This window comes from Adiantum capillus-veneris, chromosome 2 (assembly GCF_014529385.1).
Source record: "Adiantum capillus-veneris isolate H3 chromosome 2, ASM1452938v2, whole genome shotgun sequence".
NCBI classification, from domain to species: Eukaryota; Viridiplantae; Streptophyta; class Polypodiopsida; order Polypodiales; family Pteridaceae; genus Adiantum; species Adiantum capillus-veneris.
The window spans coordinates 36,496,600-36,503,112 of record NC_140932.1 but is presented as its reverse complement, the minus strand read 5'-3'; positions in this window follow the sequence as shown (position 1 = coordinate 36,503,112).

Genomic DNA, 6,513 nt, shown 5'->3' with positions numbered 1-6,513 from the left:
TCATTCTTAGTCCTTCTCTTTCAGTGGTGGTGTAATTATTTTCTTCCATATTTAATTGTCGGCTAGCATAAGAAATAGAAAAATCAATTTTCCCATCTCCTGGTTGGGCTAGTATACAACCAATAGCAAATTTTGAAGCATCTACGTATACGTGGAATACCTTATCCCAATCGGGTGCTTTCAATATTGGAGCTGAGGTGAGAGCTTGCTTAAGCTTTTTGAAGGATTCTTCACATGCCTCAGTCCATTCAAAGTGTGTAATCAAGCTATACATGGGTTTTGCAATTATAGCATACATGTAGATGAGCCGTCGGTAATATCCACAATGTCCCATGAAGGCTTGTACCCCTTTAACTGTTGTTGGTCTAGGCAAATCAGCAATGACATGAATCTTTTCAATATCGGTAGCTATGCCATTTTTAGAAACTACGTGTCCAAGGATTTTTCCTTGTCTTCACATGAATGTGTACTTTTCCGGGTTTAAGAAAATCCTGTAAAGTCTACATTTCTCGAATATCTTTTTGAGGTCTTCAAAATGATCAGCTCGGATTGACGAATGTACGCATAAATCATCCATGTATACTACCAAGAATTTCCGAACATACTCTTTGAAAGCATGGCTCATCAATCTCTGAAATGTGGCTAGAGCATTAGTTTACCCAAACGGCATAACCCGATAGGCAAATATACCCCATTTTGTTGCAAAAGCAGTTTTTTGATGATCTTTTGGGTCAACCAAAAGTTGATTGTATCCCGTAAAGCCATCTAGGAAGCTGTAAGCTTCTTTTCCTGCCACTCGTTCTAAAATGTGCTCCGTTATCGGAAGAGGAAACTTGTCTCTAATGGTAGCTGCATTCACTTTTTTGAGATTAACGCACACTCGTAATTTCCCATTCTTCTTAGGTACTACCACAATTGGGGACACCCAATCAGTGTGTTCAATTTTGTAAATGAATTCAGCTTCCTTTAGTTTTTCAATCCCTTCTTTGATCTTTCTGGCAAATGTTTCGTTATAAGTGTATGGTCTCTATCTACTTGGTTTCTCATCATCTCTCATGCGTATGGTATGTTGGTAGATTTCTGGATCAACACCCTTGAGATCCTTGTAAGGCCAAGCAAAGATATCCCGGTATTCCTTTAACAAGCTTAGCAAAAGCTTTTTTTCTTCTTCTGTTAGGTCATTTGCAATGTAAGCTGGTCTAGGCTCTTCTCTTGGTTCAACCAAGTCTACCCTTTTAGCATTTTCAGGACCTTTGTAAGACTCGCCTTGTTTCCGTAGTTCCCTGACTGGTTGTTCGATATTGATTTTCCGATCTTGGAGAGTATACTTTTTGTAATGGGATGGAACATGCATTACATCCCTACCATCCTCTTCCGTGGTTTCCATTTCGGTGGTGTATATCTCCTTTAGAGCTTTTTTCAACTCTTGATATTTCTTTTTCCGCTCGAATTTGGTCATGAGTGGTTTTTTATCCTGATGTTCTTTGTGAGTATCCTTCCTTGTTTTCCTCAATGTCTGAGACATTTTTGAGTTTTCGTTTGAAGGATATCTGTCAGTTATTTTGTCCTTGACACAATCATTAGCATCTATCTGCATCACGAATTGTGTTTTACTGGAGACTAATGGCATAGGTCGTGCTTTCACAATTTTAGTGTCCCTCTTTCTTCTATACCATTTTTTTCTTCTTGATTTCTGGTTTGGAAAGTCAAAAAACTTTTCCTCCCTTCCCCTTAAGAGTAGTTGAGCTCTCGTATGTTCTTTTTCGGATCCCGAATCTTTGGAGGTAGCTGAGTGTTCATCCAACTCATCAGTTGCATCATAATAGAGGTCAAAAAGACTTGTTGAGCTTTCATCAAGTCCTTTGTTTCCTCATCCTTGTTTTCAATGTTAAGGACTGACATCATTTGGATGGGAATTATGTCGTAGCCATCCTCATTGCAAAATTGAGTAGGCATAGATGTGTTCACGCATACATCCATTGTTGCTAAAATTTGAGTCCACTCAAATGGTTCGAATAAATGCTCTGGAAAGGGTTCAGGAATGTAGGCTTTGTTTGTATAGTCCCTTTCTAGGATACATTCCTCTCGTCTTAAGCTTCCATTTTCTGAAGCTCCGCACATCCAAATAGGAGTGTCTTTGTTTAGCTAAGATGGAAGTTTAGTTTCAGCCGAAGAGACTGAATCAAACTCTTGGATGGGTGTTTTCAAGACATCTCTATAGGTGTGGTCTTTTAGATTGACTCTTGTTATAGATCCCACATGCTTCACGTACAGATAGTCATTTCCCCAATCTTGGAGAATCTGTACCTGTCGCATGAAAGGTCTTCCCAATATGATTTCATAGTTGAGTTTTTTCCCAAAGTCTACTATGGCAAAAGTGTGTTGATATTCAATTCCACAGGAGTTGACTATCACTTTTTCTAGTAGCCCTAATGGTCTTTCAATGTGTCCGTCAGCCAAGTGCAATTTCATTTGCGTTTGTCTAATGGCCGGCTGTCCTCAGGATTCCCATACTGCTTTAGTGGCTATGGCTATGCCAACTCCACTATCGAGTATTGCCATGGTTTCAATGTCATTATACTTCACTGGGAGGGTAGTGTTTCCTTCTTCCCCTTCATAATATTCTCGGACCTTGTTCATAGGAACTGATCGAATCTCATTGTATTCCGTTCTATTTTTTGAGTTTCCAAGATTCTTAGAGATTAACCCCGTTATCCCCACCTTTTCTAGAGTTTTCTGTAAATCATTCCATAAGTACGGCTTGAGTTTCAACAGTTCTCCCAAAGTAAGAGTGCATTGGATAGGTGTAGACATGATTGAATGAATGTTGTCTACTTGAAGGGTCTATTTGGCTCTTTTGACTTGAGTGGTCTTGCAAATGATAGATTTATCTTCGTTATCTCCCAAGTAAGAAGGTAATGTTTTTAATGTCATTGGTTTAGATATTCCTGAAGCCTCTGATCCGCAATCCCCGTATAAGGATTGTATATCCATGTTTATATCAGATGGTAGGTTATCCAACCAGAATTCCTCTATAGGAGCCGAGTTTAAAGTTAGGCTCCCATCATTGATCTCTCTTACCTTTTCCCATAAGTGTCCTGGCCAGTCTTTCTCTACCAATGGAATTCCTTCTATGGCATCTTCACTGTCCGACACTATGAGCTTTGGTTCATTTGTTTCAAGGTGGGGTTTTGCCACCACATCGAATTTTGCTTTCGTTTCTTCTACCCCAAGCTCTTCTGATTTTGCAATACTAAGTTCAAGCTTGGGTTTCTAAGCATAGGATGTTCAATACCAATAGCGATGTTATCTTCACCTAGCTCACCAAAGTTCACAAAATCATATGGACACACATACATGACAACCCCTTCGGCTACTACGTGTGTTTTGATTTCATCCCAAAGTTGAACCCTTTTTTCTTCCAAACCTCCCTATAGCTCGTTCCATCAGATTGTGCCTCGCATGCTCCCATTCCTTTGTGAGTCACAGACATAGAAACCCCTTTGTATTGTATCTCATTCATATGTTGCAACAACCCAATACTCCATTTCACAATACTGTGAAAAGCATCTCCCACTGCCAATGCATCCATTGTTGGAAATGGAATAAGTGCTTTCTTTTGAAAATAGAAATCAACTAACACCGATACATTTCCTTCCCCAATAAGCATGCCTAAGCAATATGTGTTTGGGTTTGTCTCACAAACACTCCCAAGGGCCACCTTTTGTGTGGCTACAAACATGCATATTCTATCACCTTGATTAAAATCCATACCTGCAAGAAGGTTTCAATAAATATTTGTTAAGAAAACCATCACAAAGTCATTTCATTGTGAGTATATATGTAGGTGTTTTATGATGATTATAAACACACATGGCATTATATGTGGTTGTTTCATGATGGGTATACAAAATTCTATGGACTTAGGGCCATAAGATGTTATATATAGGTGGTTCATGGTGAGTATGTATAAAACATATGGCCTTTAGTCCATATGATGTTTTGTGCAGGTGTTTTGTGTTGAGCAAATATACATCCTATGGCTTGAGGGCCATAGGGAACTATATGTAGTTGTCTCATGATGGCTATATAACATCTTGTGGTGTAAGGGCCATAGGATGCTATATGTAGGTGTTTTGTGATGCAACTATACACATCCTATGGCCTGAGGGCCATCGGGCACTATATGTAGTTGTCTCATGAAGGGTATATAACATATGTGGCCTTAGGGCTATAGGATGCTATATGTAGGTGTTTTGCGATGCAGCTCTACACATCCTATGGCCTGAGGGCCATAGGGCACTATATGTAGTTGTCTCATGATGGGTATATAACATCCTGTGGCCTTAGGGCCACAGGATGCTATATGTAGGTATTTGGCAATGCAACTGTACACATGCTATGGCCTAAGGGCCATAGGGCACTATATGTAGTTGTCTCATGATGGGTATATAAGATCATGTGGCCTTAGGACCATAGGATGCTATATGTAGGTGTTTCACGATGCATATATACAGATCCTATGGCCTAAGGCTTATAGGGAACTATATGTAGTGGTCTCATGATGGGTATATAACATCCTATGGCCTTAGGGCCATAGGATGCATATGTAGGTGTTTTGTGTTGAGTATATATAAATCATATGGCCTTTAGTCTATATGATGTTTTATGTAGGTGTTTTGTGTTGAGTAAATATACATCCTATGGACTGAGGGCCATAGGGCACTATATGTAGTTGTCTCATGATGGGTATATAGCATCATGTGGCCTTAGGGACACAATGAGTTTGTATACATCCTTTGGACTTAGGTCCATAGGATGCTATATGTAGGTGTATTGATATGATTATATGCATACATCCTATGGCCTTAGCTCCATAGGTCCCTATACGTAGGTGTTTCATGATGAGTATATGAACATTCTACGGACAAAAGGCCATAGGATGCTATACGCTAATGTTTCTAGCTAAGTATATATAGATCTTATGGATTTTTGACCACATGGTACTATCTATTTGTGTTTTTTTGTGAGCTATATATGCATCCTATGGACTTTGGGCCATAGGGTGCTATACATAGTGATTTTAAAAATCTAGAGCCCACCAAGACATAAGGGGGTGCGTATGAGCCGCAGGATATGCCACATGGCACATCCACATTGATTGATCATATGCCATGTGGTATATCCACAACCATTGATTATATCTAGAGACCGTGTCTCAAGTAGTCCATAATTGTACATCCATATGATATGTTTACGTCTTTGAAGGGACATAAAAAACAACGGTATACATGTATCGCATGATCAAATTGCGTATGTGCACCTTTACAACCCTTTTTGCAAATTCTTACCACCTTTGCAACCCATTCTAGTGTATGTCCTCCTCGTTCAAATATTATTTGTATAAATATGTGTATGTTGCATGTATGCTCACACTTTCAAAACACGTGCAATTAGTATGCAATTGCACGTGTAGAAAAAAGCCAAAAATTCTTGATTTTTTTTTGCTTACCCAAATTTTTTTCAAAATGTGTTTTCAAGTCTCCCGATCAATACTCACAAAAAAATATCGCAGTTTTTTCGAGGGAAAGCTCTCTAATTTTGAATGCGTTTTAGTGTATTTTTCAGTATTTAATTTTTGGTGCCGGGACAGTGATTTCTACCATGGATATCATTCCACTCGTAGCGAGACAACACGAGCACTAACAAAGTCTCACGTCAAATTTTTTTTTTTAAATCTATATATATATATATATATATATATATATATATATATTTTGCAGAAAGCTCTTTAAGTTTCAAATCCTTTGGTATGACTCTCCCCCTAAGAAAACGATTTTAAACCCTTCAAAATTCAAAATAAAAGAGAGCGGAAAGTTTAGGTTTAAAATTTGAAAGTCAAATTTTGAATTTTGAATTAACAAAATTTATTAACCTGTTGGACGGATACGCCACGACGGATGTCAACACAGTGAGAACTCACCTAACATGTAATGTCAGCTAAGGACGAAGCTCGACCCGCAGGCGCGTGGAAGCAAGCATAAGGTGTCAACCTACACTCGACCGACTCCTAACCAATTCCTACAGAGGTCTCTATCTATTGTCTAAGTCACAACCTTCAAGAGTGCAAAAGAGGAAACTTCCTACAACGCTTTCTAGAGCCGAACACCCATCAAACAATCTCGAAACACCTTAGAACTTGAAGGAGACCCTACTAATACCAATAGGCCGCTCTCCCTAAGGTCTATGAACCAAAATCACGACCCAAAACACCCAGTGCAAAAACACGTAGGATGTCTGGCCGAAATCTGCAGGTCTTCGTTTCCGAAATCTAAAGTGCCTAATGTGTAGTTCTACTCAATGTGAACGCGTGGATATGCTGCAATGAAAAATCGGACAACGTATGCTCACTCAAACAACCGATGAAGCTCATAGAAGGAGCTCACGAAGCCGGACCGTACGCGCGCAATGTTGGTATTGGCGCGTAGCTCTAGTCGGGGGCAACACGCTGCA